We start from the raw sequence: 22253 nt of genomic DNA, 5'->3' as shown, positions 1-22253 counted from the left end.
CACTTGAAGGGTCAGGACTCAGGCTGGGTCCAAGTGCGGGTTCAAGGTGAAGGGAGCCTTTTCTATCCCTGAGGCTTTGTCAGGAGGCCGGCCAACTGGCACTTGGAGTAACTTTGGTAGTCCTAGGTTTAAGGAGTGGAGCAGGGCTCAAGCTGCAGGGCAGGCCTCTGTGGGTTCAAGGCAGGCTTCAGGCAGCAGAGCAGTCCTTCCAGGTGCAGCAAAACAGTCTTTTGAAGTACACTGCAGGCCACAGCAGCAGGCAGTCCTCTGAGATTCCTTCCGCAGCTCCAGAAAGTAAACTCAAAAGTGGTTTCTGCAGGCCCTTTTTTTATACCTGCTGCCTTCTTTGAAGCAGAAGTTTCTAGAGAATTACCTTTAAAGTGACTGGAGTTTCTTGCCTCCCTTGTCCTTACTCCAGCCTGACTGCATGAACAATGAAGTATTGTGAAGTCCTTTGAGTGAATGCTGGGCACAGGATACAATTTGAGTTCTCGCCTAAGTGAAAAAAATACGAGATCGGGTGTAAACCTTTTTATCTTCTGGAAAGTTGCTGGTTTAGCTGTTATAGCTTGTCGTAGAACATGAGTATTGACAAGGAGTATGTCGAAGAGGGAAGCATTGGTTGAATATTCTGTTAAATGTTATCTAATTGCCTACAGGATCTCTGGGATAAGGTTTGGCATATCTGAAGACTAATGAAAGGACAGAGCAGATGCTGTGACAAAACAAGTTACAGGACTTTTGGATCAAAGGATCGCAGAAGAAGAGTCCTTAAAGGAGCATCTTATCAAGAACATTGCTGTATTGTGTAGAAAGTTGGACACCGTGTGTGAGGAGCTCATGTTGCCACCACTTGAAAGAGATGAGAATCAACCTATCCTTCAAATGGAAAAATACTTGCACACCAAAGTGGAAGTCCTGTTAAAGCAGAAGAAAGAGCGACAGACTGAACTGAGAACACTAATAGAAAGAAATAAAAAGCTGTGTGGTAGTTTGAGGACTCCTCCTTATATCGTTGACAGTCTGGCTGTTCCAAGCTTGGATTAGCTAGACCTATTCAGACGGCATGTTGTATCCCTATCAGAAGAAAAGGATCGGCGAAGAGTAGAGTTTGTAATAAAAAAATATATATATATTGTGCATGGAGCAATTGGATCTTGCCTCTGATGCTAAATTTGAACATAATGTTGTATGGGAGGATGAGGAATCATTTTGCCTTTCTATAGAAAACATAAATACACTTAAGATGCTCTTGCAACATTTGGTGGAGCACAAAAACCCAAAATGAAGTTGTCTGTTCGGTACCCTTCTCAAGGATCACAGATCTCTGAAACAAACTACAAATCTCAAGTGAAGATCTTGAAGCTTTTTCTGTGCACATGTCTGGACCGAGCAGGAAAACAGGCCAAGCACTGGTAGCTGAAGTACAACGATTGGAGTAGCTTGAGAAGGCAAATCTATGTCATATTATACGAGAAATTCGAAAAGAATTAAAGTTCTACTGGCAACAGTGCTACTATACCCCTAAACAAACATAAACCTGTTCGCCTTTCCATGATGACGATTACACAGAACTCCTTCTTAATCTTAATGAATCTGAAATTGTGAAGATCAAACACCATTATGAAGTGCACAAACAGTTGTTTGAAGGTGTGGAAAAATGACAGTGCTTCTGGGATCGCTTCTTGGAATTTGTGTTAAACTCTAGACGCAGTACTATATTGTTAGATCTTGGAAATTTCACAAGTCACAATTCATTTATACTTGAAGCTAGGCAGCATGCTAGACTTCACAAAACATTAAAAAATCTGAAAAAGGATTTGATGGCTCTAATTATTGCATGGGAGCAAGAACAAATTCGGGTGTTTGTAGTTAATGGGCAGAGATTCATATATTCTGTGTTAGAGCAGTGGCAAAAGTCACCCAATCTGATTGGGGAAAGGAGATGGAGGGAAACCGAATTAATGAGAAGACCATACAGTGGTGCACAATGCACTTAACCAACCTGGTCAGCAGGCACTACAGTAATGAATGACATGGGGGAGTTGAACCATGGGTTTCTAAAGGAATAAATTGTTTGCCTGAAACATTTTAATGTGACGTGTGATGCGATCATGAGGTTTTTAATGAAGCAACATTTCTCCGCCATTGACAGTAAAATTTCAAACAAGAGCATTCAACTGAGATGAAGTAAAGTCTGTTAAGAACCAACAAGCCAGCTTGCTGGGTACAACCTCATGTTCTGCCTACCAATTTAGAATGGACATCATGCAGAGAGTTTCAATGCTTCATCATGTTTTTTAATTATGTGAGCATAATGTATGGATGTCATAGAATGGCAGAGAAAGAAAGCCAACTACATTATTTCTATGTATTGTTTGTCTGTTTTATTTGTTAAATAAAAGTTATGCTAATTATACTAAATAAAATGTATTTACAAACCCCCCCAAAAACAGTGGGGCTGTGCCCAGCTCCGCCCCCATCCTGCTAGTGCTGGCTCATCCAGGGACAGCTAATCCCTCTATTGTGTGGCAGTATGGGAGGAATATACAAAGTCTAACAACTTTATCAGTAAAGAGGATTTTAAATTATGATTTCTCAACCACCAAATATGAGATTCTTACTTGTTCCCAATCAAAATTTAGCACTTATTAAATGTAACAAAGCAACCTGATGTTATCCGATGGGAGAGGTAGGCCTCACTGTAGTAAAAAATAAATTTGGGAGTTTTTCACTACCGGGACATGTAAACCTTAAAAGTACATGCCCAACCTTTTAATTACAATGCACATTCCCTATGGCCCAACTTAGGGGTGACGTAAATGTAATAAAAGAGGAGTTTAAGGCATGGCAAAGGAGTTATATTACCAAGTTGAATTATGTTAGATAAAAACTGCATTCAGGCAGTGGCAGACCTGCGATATGTTTCAAGGGACTACTTAAGTAGGTTTCACAATAAGTGCTAACGGCCCACTAGTAGCATTTTACAGGCCCCGGATATGGTGTACCACTTTCCTAGGGATTTATAAGTAAATTTAATATGCCAATTTAGTATAAGCAAATGTTACCATATTTTATGGAGTGAGCAAAAGCACTTTAGCACTGGTTAGCAGGCCAACAAAACTAATTCAGAAAATAGGAGGGTGAAGGCAAAACATTCGAAGGAAGACCACCCTAAGGCTGACAGGTCTACCCGTGGCATTGTAGAGTTTTGGGCCGAGTCCTGCCCGTGCTTGGTGCCTCTACATTGCTCCCTCAATTTCTGTCAGGTTTGACAGACAAACTTTTCAAAACATTTCAATATTCTTCCAGTATGCAAGGAACATGTCATCTCCATAGACAACATGTTTCAAGCCCTACAAGGATTGCTGCAAACATATGCCAATGAAGGACCCTCACAACGTCTATTTCTGGTGTCTGGGCTCCTCACACATCTCAAAGTCATGCGGTGACTGTACTCAGGTGCACCTGAAGGCCACCCAGAATAGCTAGAGAGGCCAGAGTCCACACAAGGACATTGGTGCATTTTCATTCCTGAGGTGTATCCTAAATGAGGTCATTTTCACTTTCGTAATCAATAGGTAACTCCAAGAAGAAGCATATGAAGTCCAAGAACGACTCCTTCATCCTGACACTCTTACAATGAATAGTTACGCTCACATCAGAATGTCTGAAAGCCACAGTCTCAGTCTCTGGCCTCAGAACAGGTCCTGGCTTTAGTTCCGATCCAACATGATTTTCTGAGCCCATCAGTGACACTACAGCAGATCAAGGCCTACAAGCAGGCCATGCCGTGTAAATGTGGTATCCCACTGAATCCCTCTGGAGCACCTTCTGGCCCTATGGATCAGAGGAGGCTTCCAGTCAGATTGCTGCTGACGTGTCCATCCCGAGCCGACTGTGCCTCTTGGCCTTGCTTTGAGGTCAACTCATAATCCAGGCCCAAAGCATGCTTCAATACTTCTGACAGCAGAGAATCCAGTAAAAGTCCCTGGACCTTAAACACTGGCAGCAACACCACGGATGCTGGAGGAGTAAACAATAGTCCTTTTATACCTTAAGGTGAATCCCCCGTGACCTCGTTCAAAATTGCACCCCTCTCATCATCAGCCTAATTCAGATTTGGATATGATTCCCCCACATTGCAGATTTTCTGACCCATTTTCTGAGCCACAGAACAATGACGCACATCTACTTCTTGTCCTTCCACTGAGGAATCTGCCTCCTTTGTAATGGTGATCAGGATAGCAGCGGAAACTTCTGTTTCAGTTTATCAAAGTCAAAACAAACTTGCTAGCAGTGGTCTAGCAACTGGACAGACCTCCCAAGATCCTCTATAGCCCTCTAATGACTACTGACTGAGACACTACTACGCATTTGGGCAAAGCCAGAATCTTGCCCTCCAGTTAACAAGCTAATAGACAGAAGGTGGAGGCCAGTTTTAGGAGACCCATCTTTCTCCTGCAGCAGCCAACAGCTGAAAGTTAGAAGTTCAGGCTTCCATCGAAAAGCTGAATCCCAAAACATTTCTGAGCACCCCGCCCGACAGGTTGCAATGCATGGAAGCATTTGGCAAAAGCATTTTGTTGTCTACCAGCCTTGTCCTCAGGCCTGTTAATTTTAGTTGCCTTTTGGGTCATTATTTTCTGTGTTATGGAACATGGCGGTCAACATCTTCGAAGTGGTCCCCAATGACCTTCGGGCCAACCTACAACAAAAAATCCAGTATTGCCTGGAGGCAGCAAAATATGTGATGAAATAGGGCCTGGACCACTGACTGTTGAGGTAGGGTAGCTGGTACCAGCGTGGTGCTTCAGTGCTAGGCTTGGATCCTCTCAGACAGATTTTCCAGTGGTGTCCAACAGTCCTTTATGGATAAGCTGAGTAACTGGCTCGCTATGCACTGAGAGAGTGCTGTTTTAATTCCTGTTTGTTTTTCCTCTTACCCGCATTTTAAAAATTAACACTACACCAGGGAACCTTTGTTCTCATTTGTCACGATCTTACCTGCTTGGTTTTTTAATGTATTGAGTCCTAGGGTAGCGCTGGTATTTGGGACTCCTAGGATGGCGGCGCTCTAATCCCGCGCTCTGCTCTTCTTCAGAGTTATGGGGGGCTCGCCAGATAGGGCGACACTCTTGACGCCTCGCTCGTTGTTCTTGCTCTTCAAATAGCAACCCGATGCAAGCGCGCAGCCGTGAGTAACTGGCTCGCTATGCATTGAGAGAGTGCTGCTTTAATTCCTGTTTGTTTTTCCTCTTACCCGCATTTTAAAAATTAACACTACACCAGGGAACCTTTGTTCTCATCTGTCACGATCTTACCTGCTTGGTTTTTAAATGTATTGAGTCCTATGGTAGCGCTGGTATTTGGTACTCCTAAGATGGCGGCGCTCTAATCCCGAGCTCTGCTCTTCTTCAGAGTTACGGGGGGCTCGCCAGACAGGGGGACACTCTTGCCGCCTCGCTCGTTGATCTTGCTCTTCAAATAGCAACCTGGTGCAATCACGCAGTGCTCGCGCAGCACGTGCCAAGTGGGCACGCCGGAGGCGCACCAGAAGCAAGCCGTCTGCGCCCGTCCACGCCCTGACGCGCCCAGCAACTATGCTGCAACCGACATAAACCCTTTCAGTCAATTTACGTATGCCGCGGAAGAGCTTTTGTTACTTAGAGGTGATGTCTCCTCCTCTTGCTCTGCGTGTAATCCAGCACAACTCTGTTTTAGATGTTCTAACTGTGGTTTTAGGTTGGGTTATAAGCATATTAAATCGGTAACTACCGCATCTAGAGGTAGGGACATCACCATACACAAAAAGTCTTCTTCGAAGGCAGGCAAACACTTACTTCTGGAGCATTAACTGCTGTTCCCTTCCCAAGAACAAAGCTCATATATTTGATTTTTTGATTTCAGAGACTCCCGATGCTTTGTTCTTAACTGAAACCTGGCTCCACGCTAGCTCAGGCCCAGATGTCGCTAGCGCCCTTGCTCCTGGCTAGGTCATTTCTAGAAGTGACAGAGGAATTAAGAGAGGAGGTGGGATTGCTGTAATTTTTAAATACACCTACTCCTGCAAACTTGAGCTCCAACCCTTCCCAGATTGTGAAGCCGCCCTGTTCAAATTTGTTGTTTCCCCCCAAATTACTCTATCAGGCCTACTTATCTACCGTCCCACGGGGAATCCTAAGAATTGGTTTTCTACATTCCCTGACTTAGTAGCCCCGCTTGTAATGAAGGCTGCCAATTTCACCATTTTGGGGGACCTTAACTTCAATTTAGAGGACCCCCTGAACACTGAGAGCACAACTCTTTTAGCGGATTTTGAAGCTCTCGATTTGTTGTTACATAATCAGGCACCCACTCATCAGGCGGGTCATCTGTTGGATCCAATTCTGTCCAATCTCGTGTGGGACTGTAGTTTACCCGCGCTTCCCCTAGGGTGGTCTGATCACTATGCCATTCAATTTAAATTAGTCACTTCAGGGGATATTGTGCTTGTCTGCAGAGATGACTCAGTCAGTAGGAGGCCCGGAAGAAGTTAGATGCTTTTAATAAGCATTTACTGGTGAATCCTCCGGACATTAACTTACCTTGTTGCTCCCTAAATTCCGCAGTGTCTAATTGGTTAGCTAAGTCCATTGATACCTGCCTGCCCTTGGTACCAAAATGTAGTTTTACTCACCACCCTCCCGCCCCATGGTTCAATAATGAGCTAAAGGTCATGAAATCCAAGTGCAAGCACTTGGAAAGAAGATGGCGTAAGACCTATACCCTCAGCGGCAAGTCTGAGTACAAGGCTGCCTTAAACACGTACCATCTGGCTTGTAAGGCGGCAAAAATGTCCTTTGTCCAAAACACCATCACCAACTCATTGAACCGTCCACGGTCTCTATTCTCCATGGTCAAGAACTTGGCAGGAGCGAACACTGCTCCGATGCCACCTGTCCTGGATGAGACCCAATGGGTATACAGTCAAAATATCGAGTTAAAAATATAGAATTGCAGTAATATCGAATTAAAAATATAGAATGGACAAATTATCAAATGGACAGAATATAGACACCAAAAATATCGAATTTAATGGACAAAATATCGAATGGACAGAATATAGACAACAAAAATATCGAATTTGAGGTAAGTAAGTTAATATCGATTTACATAACTATAGAAAGTCAAAATATCGATGTATATAATATAGGTATTAAATATATATTGATTTTTTTTATATTTTTACCAAATTTTTAAAGTGTTTTTTATGTTAGATATGTGTGAAAAGTGAATATTTATTTTATAATTTATTTTGAGCAATGAATTTTATGGTATTTAATTTTTGCGTAATTTAATTCTGTAGCGGGTTGTGGGCTTATAGGGGAATAGGGTGGGAAGTAATTTAATTATAATTATTTAAATATTTTAATTTATTAATTGTATTTATATTGAATTATTTGTTAATTAATTTTTAATTGGAAATTAATTAAATTATAATTGGTCATTAATTTTACTTAATTTAATAATTGATAATTATGCTAATTGTATTAATTTATTTTCGGTAGCGGGTTGTGGGTTTATAGGGGAATAGGGTGGGAAGTAATTTAATTATAATTGATTAAATGTTTTAATTTATTTATTGGTATTTATCTTGAATCAATTGCTAATACATTTTTAATTGGTAATTAATTAAATTAAAATTGGTAATTCATTTTTATTAATTGCTTAATTGATAATTATGTTAATTTTATTTATTTATTTTCTGTAGCGGGTTGTGGGTTTATAGAGGAATAGGGTGGGAAGTAATTTAATTATTTTTCAATTGCTAATTAATTAATTGTTAATTGGTAATTAATTTGTATTAATAGGTAATGATTTTTCATAAATACTTTTTATTTGTTTTTTTAATTGATTCATTAATATATTATATTAAATTGGTAATTATTTTTAATTAATTTGTAATTGGTATTAATATTTGATTTATTTTAATTAATATATGAAGTATTTACTTTCCCTACTGTTGCACTAACTGGAGTGGGAATAGTAATTTTTGTTCCTACGCTATCCAACGCTTTCCCTACTGTTGCACTCTCTGGAGTGGGAATAGTAATTTTTAGTCCTACGCTATCCAACGCTTTCCCTACTGTTGCACTCACTGGAGTGGGAATAGTAATTTTTACCCCTACGCTATCCAACGCTTTCCCTACTGTTGCACTCTCTGGAGTGGGAATAGTAATTTCTACCCCTACACTATCCAATGCTTTCCCTACTGTTGCACTCTCTGGAGTGGAAATAGTATTTTTTACCCCTACGCTATCCAACGCTTTCCCTACTGTTGCACTCACTGCATTGGGAATAGTAATTTTTACCTGTACGCTATCCAATGCTTTCCCTACTATTGCACTCTCTGGAGTGAGAATAGTAATTTTTACCCCTACGCTATCCAACGCTTCCCTTACTGTTGCACTCACTGGAGTAGAAATAGTAATTTCTGCCCCTACGCTATCCAACGCTTTCCCTACTGTTGCACTCACTGGAGTGGGAATAGTAATTTTTACCCCTATGCTATCCAACGCTTTCCCTACTGTTGCACTCACTGGAGTGGGAATAGTAATTTTTACCCCTACGCTATCCAACTCTTTCCCTACTGTTGCACTCTCTGGAGTGGGAATAGTTATTTTTACCCTCCCCCTATCCAACGCTTTCCCTACTGTTGCACTCACTGGAGTGGGAATAGTGATTTTTACCCCTACGCTATCCAACGCTTTCTCTACTGTTGCACTCACTGGAGTGGTAATAGTAAATGTTACCCTACCGCTATCCTACGGTAAAAATATTCTATATTTTTTATTAATATCACGTTCATATATATATATATATATATATATATATATATATCAATGCTCGAAGGTGTCCACCTTTGAGTAGCACGCGAACAGCAGCTTGGTTTATGTATAGGTGAGGACGGGGATCCACTCGTAGACGCCGCTCCGTACGGGATCTGCCCGACGCGTTTCGAAGCTCCATATGCTTCTCTTCAGGGGCTTTAACGGAAGCGGTGTGCGCAACCGCCGACCCACTTCCCCATTTAATATATAACACACCCACCGATGGGAGGCTCAAATGAGACTGTGCATTCTGGGAAGTGTGGTCCGGGAAGCACACAATCAAGTCCTGTATGGACTCCACAAGTGGGCCCGTCCTCGATTTCAAGTACGACTGCTGCTTCACTTTAGTGACCCCCAGGGTGCCGGGGTGGTGCATACTCCGCGGCTGGATGGCCGCGTATAAATCAATGCTCGAAGGTGTCCACCTTTGAGTAGCACGCGAACAGCAGCTTGGTTTATGTATAGGTGAGGACGGGGATCCACTCGTAGACGCCGCTCCGTACGGGATCTGCCCGACGCGTTTCGAAGCTCCATATGCTTCTCTTCAGGGGCTTTAACGGAAGCGGTGTGCGCAATCGCCGACCCACTTCCCCATTTAATATATAACACACCCACCGATGGGAGGCTCAAATGAGACTGTGCATTCTGGGAAGTGTGGTCCGGGAAGCACACAATCAAGTCCTGTATGGACTCCACAAGTGGGCCCGTCCTCGATTTCAAGTACGACTGCTGCTTCACTTTAGTGACCCCCAGGGTGCCGGGGTGGTGCATACTCCGCGGCTGGATGTCCGCGTATAAATCAATGCTCGAAGGTGTCCACCTTTGAGTAGCACGCGAACAGCAGCTTGGTTTATGTATAGGTGAGGACGGGGATCCACTCGTAGACGCCGCTCCGTACGGGATCTGCCCGACGCGTTTCGAAGCTCCATATGCTTCTCTTCAGGGGCTTTAACGGAAGCGGTGTGCGCAACCGCCGACCCACTTCCCCATTTAATATATAACACACCCACCGATGGGAGGCTCAAATGAGACTGTGCATTCTGGGAAGTGTGGTCCGGGAAGCACACAATCAAGTCCTGTATGGACTCCACAAGTGGGCCCGTCCTCGATTTCAAGTACGACTGCTGCTTCACTTTAGTGACCCCCAGGGTGCCGGGGTGGTGCATACTCCGCGGCTGGATGGCCGCGTATAAATCAATGCTCGAAGGTGTCCACCTTTGAGTAGCACGCGAACAGCAGCTTGGTTTATGTATAGGTGAGGACGGGGATCCACTCGTAGACGTCGCTCCGTACGGGATCTGCCCGACGCGTTTCGAAGCTCCATATGCTTCTCTTCAGGGGCTTTAACGGAAGCGGTGTGCGCAACCGCCGACCCACTTCCCCATTTAATATATAACACACCCACCGATGGGAGGCTCAAATGAGACTGTGCATTCTGGGAAGTGTGGTCCGGGAAGCACACAATCAAGTCCTGTATGGACTCCACAAGTGGGCCCGTCCTCGATTTCAAGTACGACTGCTGCTTCACTTTAGTGACCCCCAGGGTGCCGGGGTGGTGCATACTCCGCGGCTGGATGGCCGCGTATAAATCAATGCTCGAAGGTGTCCACCTTTGAGTAGCACGCGAACAGCAGCTTGGTTTATGTATAGGTGAGGACGGGGATACACTCGTAGATGCCGCTCCGTACGGGATCTGCCCGACGCGTTTCGAAGCTCCATATGCTTCTCTTCAGGGGCTTTAACGGAAGCGGTGTGCGCAACCGCCGACCCACTTCCCCATTTAATATATAACACACCCACCGATGGGAGGCTCAAATGAGACTGTGCATTCTTGGAAGTGTGGTCCGGGAAGCACACAATCAAGTCCTGTATGGACTCCACAAGTGGGCCCGTCCTCGATTTCAAGTACGACTGCTGCTTCACTTTAGTGACCCCCAGGGTGCCGGGGTGGTGCATACTCCGCGGCTGGATGGCCGCGTATAAATCAATGCTCGAAGGTGTCCACCTTTGAGTAGCACGCAAACAGCAGCTTGGTTTATGTATAGGTGAGGACGGGGATCCACTAGTAGACGCCGCTCCGTACGGGATCTGCCCGACGCGTTTCGAAGCTCCATATGCTTCTCTTCAGGGGCTTTAACGGAAGCGGTGTGCGCAACCGCCGACCCACTTCCCCATTTAATATATAACACACCCACCGATGGGAGGCTCAAATGAGACTGTGCATTCTGGGAAGTGTGGTCCGGGAAGCACACAATCAAGTCCTGTATGGACTCCACAAGTGGGCCCGTCCTCGATTTCAAGTACGACTGCTGCTTCACTTTAGTGACCCCCAGGGTGCCGGGGTGGTGCATACTCCGCGGCTGGATGGCCGCGTATAAATCAATGCTCGAAGGTGTCCACCTTTGAGTAGCACGCGAACAGCAGCTTGGTTTATGTATAGGTGAGGACGGGGATCCACTCGTAGACGCCGCTCCGTACGGGATCTGCCCGACGCGTTTCGAAGCTCCATATGCTTCTCTTCAGGGGCTTTAATGGAAGCGGTGTGCGCAACCGCCGACCCACTTCCCCATTTAATATATAACACACCCACCGATGGGAGGCTCAAATGAGACTGTGCATTCTGGGAAGTGTGGTCCGGGAAGCACACAATCAAGTCCTGTATGGACTCCACAAGTGGGCCCGTCCTCGATTTCAAGTACGACTGCTGCTTCACTTTAGTGACCCCCAGGGTGCCGGGGTGGTGCATACTCCGCGGCTGGATGGCCGCGTATAAATCAATGCTCGAAGGTGTCCACCTTTGAGTAGCACGCGAACAGCAGCTTGGTTTATGTATAGGTGAGGACGGGGATCCACTCGTAGACGCCGCTCTGTACGGGATCTGCCCGATGCGTTTCGAAGCTCCATATGCTTCTCTTCAGGGGCTTTAACGGAAGCGGTGTGCGCAACCGCCGACCCACTTCCCCATTTAATATATAACACACCCACCGATGGGAGGCTCAAATGAGACTGTGCATTCTGGGAAGTGTGGTCCGGGAAGCACACAATCAAGTCCTGTATGGACTCCACAAGTGGGCCCGTCCTCGATTTCAAGTACGACTGCTGCTTCACTTTAGTGACCCCCAGGGTGCCGGGGTGGTGCATACTCCGCGGCTGGATGTCCGCGTATAAATCAATGCTCGAAGGTGTCCACCTTTGAGTAGCACGCGAACAGCAGCTTGGTTTATGTATAGGTGAGGACGGGGATCCACTCGTAGACGCCGCTCCGTACGGGATCTGCCCGACGCGTTTCGAAGCTCCATATGCTTCTCTTCAGGGGCTTTAACGGAAGCGGTGTGCGCAACCGCCGACCCACTTCCCCATTTAATATATAACACACCCACCGATGGGAGGCTCAAATGAGACTGTGCATTCTGGGAAGTGTGGTCCGGGAAGCACACAATCAAGTCCTGTATGGACTCCACAAATGGGCCCGTCCTCGATTTCAAGTACGACTGCTGCTTCACTTTAGTGACCCCCAGGGTGCTGGGGTGGTGCATACTCCGCGGCTGGATGGCCGCGTATAAATCAATGCTCGAAGGTGTCCACCTTTGAGTAGCACGCGAACTCGTGGAGTTCATACAGGACTTGATTGTGTGCTTTCCGCACTACACTTCCCAGAAGTCTCATTGGAGCCTCCCATTGGCGGGTGAGTTATATGAAATTGGAGAAGTGTAACAGGTGCGCACACCGCTTCCGTTAAAGCCCCTGAAGAGAAGCAGATGGAGCTTCGAAACGCGTCGGGCAGATCCATTACGGAGCGGCGTCTACGAGCGGATCCCCGTCCTCACCTACACATAAATAAAGCTGCTGCTCGCGTGCTACTCATAAGGTGGACAACCTTGGAGCGTGAATCTATATGCGGCAGTCCAGCCGCAGAGTATGCACCACCCCGTTAACGTGGGGGTCACGGCAGTGAAGTAGCAGCCGTACATGGGATCGAGGACGGGCCCACTCGTGGAGTCCATACAGGACTTGATTGTGTGCTTTCCGCACTACACTTCCCAGAAGTCTCATTGGAGCCTCCCATTGGCGGGTGAGTTATATGAAATTGGAGAAGTGTAACGGGTGCGCACACCGCTTCCGTTAAAGCCCCTGAAGAGAAGCAGATGGAGCTTCGAAACGCGTCGGGCAGATCCATTACGGAGCGGCGTCTACGAGCGGATCCCCGTCCTCACCTACACATAAATAAAGCTGCTGCTCGCGTGCTACTCATAAGGTGGACAACCTTGGAGCGTGAATCTATATGCGGCAGTCCAGCCGCAGAGTATGCACCACCCCGTTAACGTGGGGGTCACGGCAGTGAAGTAGCAGCCGTACATGGGATCGAGGACAGGCCCACTCGTGGAGTCCATACAGGACTTGATTGTGTGCTTTCCGCACTACACTTCCCAGAAGTCTCATTGGAGCCTCCCATTGGCGGGTGAGTTATATGAAATTGGAGAAGTGTAACGGGTGCGCACACCGCTTCCGTTAAAGCCCCTGAAGAGAAGCAGATGGAGCTTCGAAACGCGTCGGGCAGATCCATTACGGAGCGGCGTCTACGAGCGGATCCCCGTCCTCACCTACACATAAATAAAGCTGCTGCTCGCGTGCTACTCATAAGGTGGACAACCTTGGAGCGTGAATCTATATGCGGCAGTCCAGCCGCAGAGTATGCACCACCCCGTTAACGTGGGGGTCACGGCAGTGAAGTAGCAGCCGTACATGGGATCGAGGACGGGCCCACTCGTGGAGTCCATACAGGACTTTATTGTGTGCTTTCCGCACTACACTTCCCAGAAGTCTCATTGGAGCCTCCCATTGGCGGGTGAGTTATATGAAATTGGAGAAGTGTAACAGGTGCGCACACCGCTTCCGTTAAAGCCCCTGAAGAGAAGCAGATGGAGCTTCGAAACGCGTCGGGCAGATCCATTACGGAGCGGCGTCTACGAGCGGATCCCCGTCCTCACCTACACATAAATAAAGCTGCTGCTCGCGTGCTACTCATAAGGTGGACAACCTTGGAGCGTGAATATATATATATATATATATATATATATATATATATATATATATATATATTAAAAAATCTAATTGTATGTTTTTTTTTAACTTACATTAATTATTTATTAATTTTAATGTTATTGAAGTATTTTAAGTATGTTTAAGTTAATTATATTTATTATTTCATTAATTTTTAATTACTTTTAAGACATTTAAAAAAAATCGATATTTTGACTAACTATATTTTTTACAATTATATTTTTGATTCGATATTTTTGTACTTACCTGTTTGGAGATAGGAATTCAATATTTTTGCATTCTATATTTTTTCCTCGATATTATGGTAGTTCTATATTTGTGTAATCGATATTATGTCAGTGATCCGACCCAATGCAATAATATTGCAAATTATTTTGTCACCAAGGTCGAGACGCTATAAATCTCATTATAGACCCCCCTTCCGGTGAATACAGTGAGTCCCCTGTCTGACATGACTTGCGGGAGCCACTATTCCTCAGTAGCCAAGATTTCTACATGGTATCCCTTTGATGATAGATCTTTCTTTGACTGCCTAGCTGGGTAAAATCTGTCTCTCCTCTAGATCCTCTCCCTGTTAACATCCTGCAACAGCTTTCGCCAGAGGCCCTTGGAGTTCTTAAAGCACTTCTAAACGCATCCTTACGAGAATCAAGCGACCCCCTAGACTGGAAGCGTGCAATGGTTGTTCCTTTGCTAAAAAACCCCGGAGCTGATCCTACGATTATGTTAAATTTCCCTCCAATCTCACTGTTGCCGGTGCTTTCCAAAATTTTGGAAAAACATGTTAACTGTCAGCTCTCAGCTCACGTGGAAAGCTCAGGCTTTTTACATCCGTCCCAATCTGGACTCAGAACCCATTTTTCCACAGAAAGCACTCTGTTGGGGGTCACTGAGAAACTGCGCTCATGCCTGGATAGGGGGGAGACTACGGCGCTCATTTTACTTGATTTGAGCGCCGCATTCGATACAGTGTCACATACCATCCTTTTAAAGTCCCTCCAGTTGGCAGGAGTTGAAGGCCCAGCTCTAACTTAGCTGTCCTCCTTTCTCTGTGACCGTACATTCCGAGTCTTCCCTTCTACATCTTCATCTACCATCTGGTCATTGGCGTACGGAGTTCCCCAGGGGTCTACTTTGAGTCCTGTGCTCTTCAACATCTATGTTAGACCCCTGGCGTCTATTGTGGAGGATGCAGGCTTGTCCCTTGACTCGAACGCCGATGACACGCAAAATATTTTTTTGTCTCTGTCCTCCATGAAGGAAGGTTCTGTACCCTCCCTTCAGCTTGGTCTATGGTGGGTGTCGGAGTGGATGTGTGCCAATCTGCTGAAACTAAATGGAGACAAGACCGAGGTTGTTATTTTAGGTAAACACAAGCATCTCTGGGGTCCCAAACATTGGCCTCAGGAAATGGGTACTCTCCCTCTACATGTTACCCAAGTCCGTAACCTTGGGTTTATTATTGATAACAACCTCTCAATGTGGCACAGGTGGTTAGCATTGCCGTCACCTGTTTTACCATTCTAAGATGGTTGCGGAAGATCATCTGGATGCTTCCAGACTCCACTAAAAGAACGGTAGTCCAGGCACTTGTCACCTCTCGCCTAGACTACGGTAACGTTCTGTATGGGGGGGGGAGTCAGGAGGTGCTGAAGAAGCTCCAGGTGGTCCAGAATTCCACAGCCCACTTTCTATGCCACATCCCAAGGAAACTATCCATCTCTCCCTTCCTTCGGGATCTACACTGGCTTCACATCAACAGCCGCATTAAATTCAAGACCTTCTGCTTTGTCTTTAAAATCAAACAAGGGACTGCTCCATCTTATCTCCAGGAGCTTGTCCATCCATATGTCCCGTCTCGGTCCCTACGCTCAGCCACTCAAGGTTACTTTGTAACACCTAGTTGTAGACTAACCAGAATGGGCGGCCGCTCCTTTTCATTTCTGGGTTCTAGACTATGGAATTCTCTTCCCAGTTCCATGAAACAGGAATCTTTCTATCTTAAGTTCCGGCGCGATCTTAAGACCTGGCTTTTTTCTCAGTGACCAGCTTTCCGTTTACTCAGTCTGCAGTGGTGGACACGCCTGCGCCGGGAAACCCTGTCTAGGGTAGCTGCGCGCATTATAAATGTAATAATAATAATAATAATAATATTAATAAGCTCTTTGATTGCACCTATCTCTTCGAAGACAAGCTAGACTCAGTCCTGGATCACTTCAAAGACAAAATGCACTTTAAAGTAAAGCAACAGTGAACCCCCTAGGCTTAGCGATGCCTTCACGACAGTTCGATCTACGATTTCACCCCTTTTGATTCTTTGGAAGAGGGTTCCAGATGAGGCCACGACAGACCTGCCTTAGCAACTATAGACCTTTTTAAGACAATGGCCAGGGATATGGCTGCCAGGAGGGCTCGTAGGGGCAATAAACCACCCAATTCCCTGCCCCGTAGCTGCTGCTGCGGAGCTACCTTAAGTTAACCTAACGACATATGGCTGCCTGATAGGAGGTCAAATCAGCCACTACCTCCGGGGGTGGCAAAGCATCACATTGGGCAGATGGGTGCTTCAAATTGTCCAAAATGGTTACACCCCCTTCCTCTCCACCTTTCAATATGTGCTTCCTACTTCACAATGCCACATGATGGGCCACATGTACATTCTGCAATAGGAGGTTCAAGCTCTCTTGCACAAGAAAGCCATTTAGAGGGTGCAGGCATGGGAAGTCGGTTCTGGTTGTTTCTCTCATTGTTTTTTGGTGTCAAAGAAGACTGGAGATCTTTGCCCTTTTAGATCTCCACCCTCTGAATTTCTTCCTTTTGAAGGACAAGTTCAGGATGCTCAGCCTGGACCAGTTTCTGTCTGCTTTATAACCAGGTTTATCGATGTTGCCCTTAAATCTGCAGTATGCATGTTTTCACATCCCCATTTTGGGGACCGACAGGCTCTACCTGCGGTTTCAGGTAGGTCTACAAGCATTTTCTGTGTTCAGAGCTCCCTTTTCATATTACCTGCCTTCCTTGGCTGTTCACGAAATGATGGTTGTGGTTGCTGCCGATCTGCTGCTGCCCATGTTTAGATGTTGGGAATACCAGTCTTCCCATTCATTTACAACTGGTTTCTAGGGGTTGGCTCCCCTCCAACAGTTGTAAAACCACTTCTAGATGATGGCCAACCTAATACCCTTGCTGCGATTTCCCATCAATGTGCCAAAGTCACACTTGACTCCTTTACAAAGACTCACTTTTTTTGAAGCCATCCTGAACACCGTGCTGTTGCGAGTCTTGCGTCCTCTCCGATAGGTTCAGAACATTTGGGCTAAGATTCCGATGTTTTAACCCTGGACCTGGGTCTCAGAGTGCATACCTCTGAGATTTCTTTGCCTCTTGGCCTTCTGCATCCTGCTTGTGGACCATGCCAGGTAGCACCTCAGGCTCTGCAATTGGATCTGACGTCCCAGTTGGCTGAGCACCAAGGGAACCTTTCACAATCTGTCTAGGTGTTGAAGGAGAATGCAAAAGATCTGTGGTGGTGGTTGCTGGACGGTGATTGGTCCGGCGGTAAATCCCTCTCCCTACCCCATCCAGAACTAACGGTTGTGACAGACGTATCGTTGCTGGGTTGGGCATGCCATCTGGGTGAGGTGGTGATCAGAGGACTCTGATCTCCAGCAGAGACTTACCTCCAGATCAACCTGTTTGAGTTGCGGGAGATTCACTTGGCACTGAAAGCCTTTCCTCCTAACCATCAAGGGAAAAGGGTGCAGGTGCTCATAGATAACACTACAGCCATGTGATATTGCAAGAAGCAGGGCTAAGTGGGGTTCTGGGCCAGGAGATTCTGTGCCTCTGGAACTGGATGACTCATCAGGACATTTCCCTGCTTGTACAACACCTGGCAGGATCTTTAAACACCAGAGTGGATTAACTCAGCCAGCATTGCCTTGCAGACCTTGAATGGAGATTAAATTCAGAGATGGCACAGGGCATCTTTTAGTAATGAGGGGAACCATATCTCAGTGTTTTCCCCACTGCCAAGATTGCACAGTGTTCGAACTTTGTGCGTGGAAGTTCAAAAAGCAATTCTTCCTCAGAGAAGCCATTCGGTTTAACTGAACCTTTGGACTCTTTTATGCCTTCCTAGCTCTACCTCTCCTGTCCAGAGTTCTGAAGAAGATCAGGAACAACCAGTTCCAAGTCATCCCAGTGGCTCCAGATTGGGCCAGAAGAATTTGATACCATGAAATTTGTGGCCTCGAGCATTTGTCCTCCTATCTGGCTGCCAATTCTGAAGGATCTTATGGCGCAGCAGCAGGGTAAGCTCCCATGCCTGAGCTTTCACAACTTACACCACCATTACTGGAGATTTATCAGGGACAGCTAACTGCTTTTAACCTTATTCCTGAGGTGGTAAATGTCCTTCTGGGCCGTTCTATCATTCTGGCAGCCAGACAGCCATACACCAAAACCATCTGTGTGAGACGCTGGAAGAAGTTTGTTGTATGGACTAAGGCATCATTACTTTCGAAAGTTGTCATGCCCTTTCACATCTGGCAGTCTATCTGTCTGCTGGCTTTCTTTACCCCTTTTCATCCATCCAAGGAAGAGGAAAGTCTAGGCCCTAAGAGAGCTCCTACATTGATCGCACAAGGAACCATCAAGTGTGCAATCAACTGTTCATTGGCTTCTCTGGAACAAAGAAAGGAAAGGAAATACAAAAACAGAACATCTCAAGATGGATTGTCTTTTGTGCAAAGATCTGCTAGGGACTGGCTAACAATCTGGCCATGGAAATACATACGGCTCATTCCACCAGAGCCAAATCTGCTACTACCATATTGGCTACACTGGACACGCCCTGAACTGGACACCTGCCAGGCAGTAATGTGGATGTCAGGTCTAACATTCACAAAAGGCTACTGCTTGGATAGTCAAGGCTGGTGGAGGGACAATTTGTCAGTAGGATCTCCTTGTCTCAGCCATTCCACAGATCTTCCACCTTGGGAGGTACTGCTTTGGTATCTATTCACAAGATGAAGAATCTGCTGTTAGAAGTATCCATCAGAAGAACAAGTTACTTACCTTTGGTAACATTCTTTCTGGTGGATACTCTACATCTAACCTCAGATCCCTCACCAACTCACCTTTCTCCCCACTCTGGGAAATCGCCTCCCATAGTACATGTTAAAAAGTCTCCAACTAGATAGAGATCTACACATTGGCACCGCCTGATTATTGAATGCTCTGTGTCCAGCGCAGATTGATATCGGAAAGAAAGTTACATTGATGCGTGGAGTTGGGGGTTATATTGTGGTCTCAACATCACTTCTAGGGCAGGATGTACCCAACGTGGAGCCAAATGATGCCACCTACCAGAACACAAGGAAATTGCTGCGAAAAAACTCCAGACTCAGTCTGGTGCTTGAGGGCATTAACAAGGTGAGGAATCTGCATTTAGAAAGAGTATCCACATGATAAGTAAAATGTTCTTTGTACCCTTGCTTTCAAAACTGACTACTTTTCTCTGATGATTGCTAAAAGGCATGTAATGTACGTAAGACAATTGCAGAATTTACCGGCCAGTATTCATTGGTAAAACTAAAACGGAGTTTACAATGACTGTAAGTGTCTAGTGCGCTCCACTCCTGCAGCATTTGACTGAATACACTGGGCACTACAAGTACCCAGACTGATTGCGAAGGCTAGTAGCAGTGTCAGACACAAGACAATTGTCACAATACCTTGGAGTGGTGTGCTTTAAGATTTGGAGTGCTTTCAAGCAATGGGTTTTCCAAGCTTTTTGGATTCCGACCCTTGTTCCTTGGCTGTTCCTTAACAAAACTCGATTGAAAAATCACCACATTAACTTCCCTACATTGGAAACATTCGCATACTTTTCTCTTGTGATTGTCATTAGGCATGACACTAGTGAAAACTGAGGATTGAAAGACATACAAAACTCATTTTTCAAGCTAAGCCCACCATTATATCAATGAAGATTGACAAAGCAAAAAATCCCCTTTAAAACATTTTCATGATAGTCATTAATTCAGCACACCCTTCTCTTCAAGGGGACACTGACTACTCCATAGATAAATATGAGAACATCTCCGATTTCTATAAGGACCTTGTGAAAAAGAAAGAACTGTCTCTAAGAGCACTCTAGTAGGTACATGATCTATGCGGCAATGCTCAGATACTTACCATCTTTCAGAGTAGCATCTCAATCAAAAATGTTCAACGCCATTGTTAAAACAAAACCATCTTCTCATTTTACTTGAAACTCTACACTTCTCAAAGAGCTGAGCACAGCAGTTATGCCCTACTGAACGAATCAAATTAACATATCCCTCTCAGTGTCACGAATTGCTAGAAAATTAGTCAAGTCTCCTCTCTAATAGAGAAGCTAAACCCTAGGAGCTGAACAATGTTCTCCAGCTTCCACCACCAGGCTTGAAAAGTCATTGAAAGCTTTATAAAGGCCCAGCTGTTCTAATAGCTGAAAATTTCCCCTTTGGCAAACACCAGTCTGGCTTGTAATAAAAATGCAGCACTGAAACAATACACGTTGCAGCCTACATAAGGGTCTCTTACGTCTCCTTGTCCTTCTAGATCTGAAAGAAACACATTAGTTATAGATTCCTTACCTTAGAATTACCCCCAGGCGTCAGACTGTATCTGGAAAGTTTTTTGTCAGCAGTACGTCTACGTGGCGGAAGGTGGCGTCGGTCGGCTCCGAGTCCGTCGTCGGCATCGTGGTCACCAGGATGACATTGCAGCAGCTACTTGGATGCCGCCCTCGCTCGCTGATGCCAGTTCTTTCTTTTCCGTGCCAGCCAGCGCAGATCCAGGAAGAGCGGTACCTCAGTCATTTTTTGACTACGTTTTTCTCGACTTTTGTCGACTTCTTGTTCTGAGTCTTCGACTCCGAGCAGGTGCACGAGGGATGCTCGGGTTTAATGCCTGCAGTTCCTGTACCAGGCTGATGTTGTTTACGGATCCGCACCGCGTGTGCCTCTTTTGCCTGGAGCGTGACCACGACCCCTAGTCGTGCTCCGACTGTCATTTGATGACGCCGAAGGCTTTGCGGGAGCGGTCCCAACAGCTGCTTGAACACAGATAGACGGCTCCACGCTGTTCGAGGTCCAGATCAAGAGGGAAGTCGAGGGACCGGTCCCGGAGCCATGGCCATTCCAACAAGTCATTGAAGTCTTCGCACTCGGGGTCGGGTAAGTTGAAGCATGGGAAGTCGAAGAAGCATCGTCACTCTTCGATTTCTTCTCGTCGGTCGGCCAAACCAACGAGGCCTACAGGTGGTGCCCCTTCCGCAGCTCCGTGTACGGAGCCAGATGGGTCGACTATGAGCTTCCCTCCCTTTCCGGGACTGGGAGCAACCCCCGCCCAGCATTTTTCATTCTACGAGGCGATGCATACCATCTTTGGGCAAACCGACACCGCCGGCGCGCCTTCAGGCCCCACAGACTCGGTTGGAGGGCCTAGGTCTTTGCCGCCGCCGGATCCAGGGCCCCAGGCCCCCCTTGGATCCAGGCCTGGATCTGGATCGGCACCTGTTCACCCCACTATGCCTCCTCTGGTGCCACTGCCTTCTGGCACCACTACCGCGTTCTGCGCCGGTCAGCTTCCCAGCTGGCGTCGACCCCAGCCTCCATCCCGACGTGGACACGGAGCCGGACCGGGGTCAGCTGACGCCGGATCAGGTGCCGATGGGTACTTTAGTCACTGTGTTCCACCCTGGCCTTTTTCAGCCTGAGTGGCAGCCAGAGGATGGTGAGGAGGACTGGGAGGGGTCAGGCGACCCTTTAACTGACCGGCTAGATATTGAACAGGACTGGAGAGAGGACCTGGGGGATGCCAGTGGTCTTGACACTTCACCGGACCTCGGCATGTTGTCTCCTCCTACCGTGGCTACAGAGGAGGGAGCGTCATACGCTGTGGTGTTACATAGGGTGGCTGAGGCCGTCAACCTCGAGCTTCCTACGGTGGCAGTCAGGACTAAGCTCCTGACTGAGGTGCTTCAATCGGCAGCGAGCTCGGAGCCCCTGTTGCCATTTAATGAGGCCCTCACAGACATCCTTTTCGGCACGTGGCCCAGGCCCAACACAGGGGCTCCCGTGGAGAGGATAATCACCCGACGCCACCACCTGGCTCCGGCGACCCTCTTTCCTCTCCTAACACCCCACCCCAGAGAGCTTGGTGGTCCAAGCCTCCACCTCCAGGAGCGCCTTCCCTACCGCTCCACCGGAATGGAAATCCAAGAAGCGGGACCATCTTAGCAAGAAAATGTTCTCTTCCGCCAGTTTA

The 22253-nt window shown here is 46.5% G+C and overlaps 1 long non-coding RNA gene and 1 pseudogene across 1 annotated transcript in view; both read left to right on the top strand.

Annotated features, from left to right (window-relative positions):
* LOC144756506 (protein regulator of cytokinesis 1-like) overlaps positions 1–2000 on the top strand; it is a 72019-nt pseudogene extending 70019 nt beyond the window's left edge.
* LOC144755712 (uncharacterized) overlaps positions 1–22253 on the top strand; it is a 146672-nt gene that overhangs the window by 112150 nt on the left and 12269 nt on the right. The window lies entirely within an intron of this gene.

This window comes from Lissotriton helveticus, chromosome 5_1 (genome assembly GCF_964261635.1).
Source record: "Lissotriton helveticus chromosome 5_1, aLisHel1.1, whole genome shotgun sequence".
Taxonomy (NCBI): Eukaryota; Metazoa; Chordata; class Amphibia; order Caudata; family Salamandridae; genus Lissotriton; species Lissotriton helveticus.
This window is presented reverse-complemented; position numbering and strand designations above follow the sequence as displayed.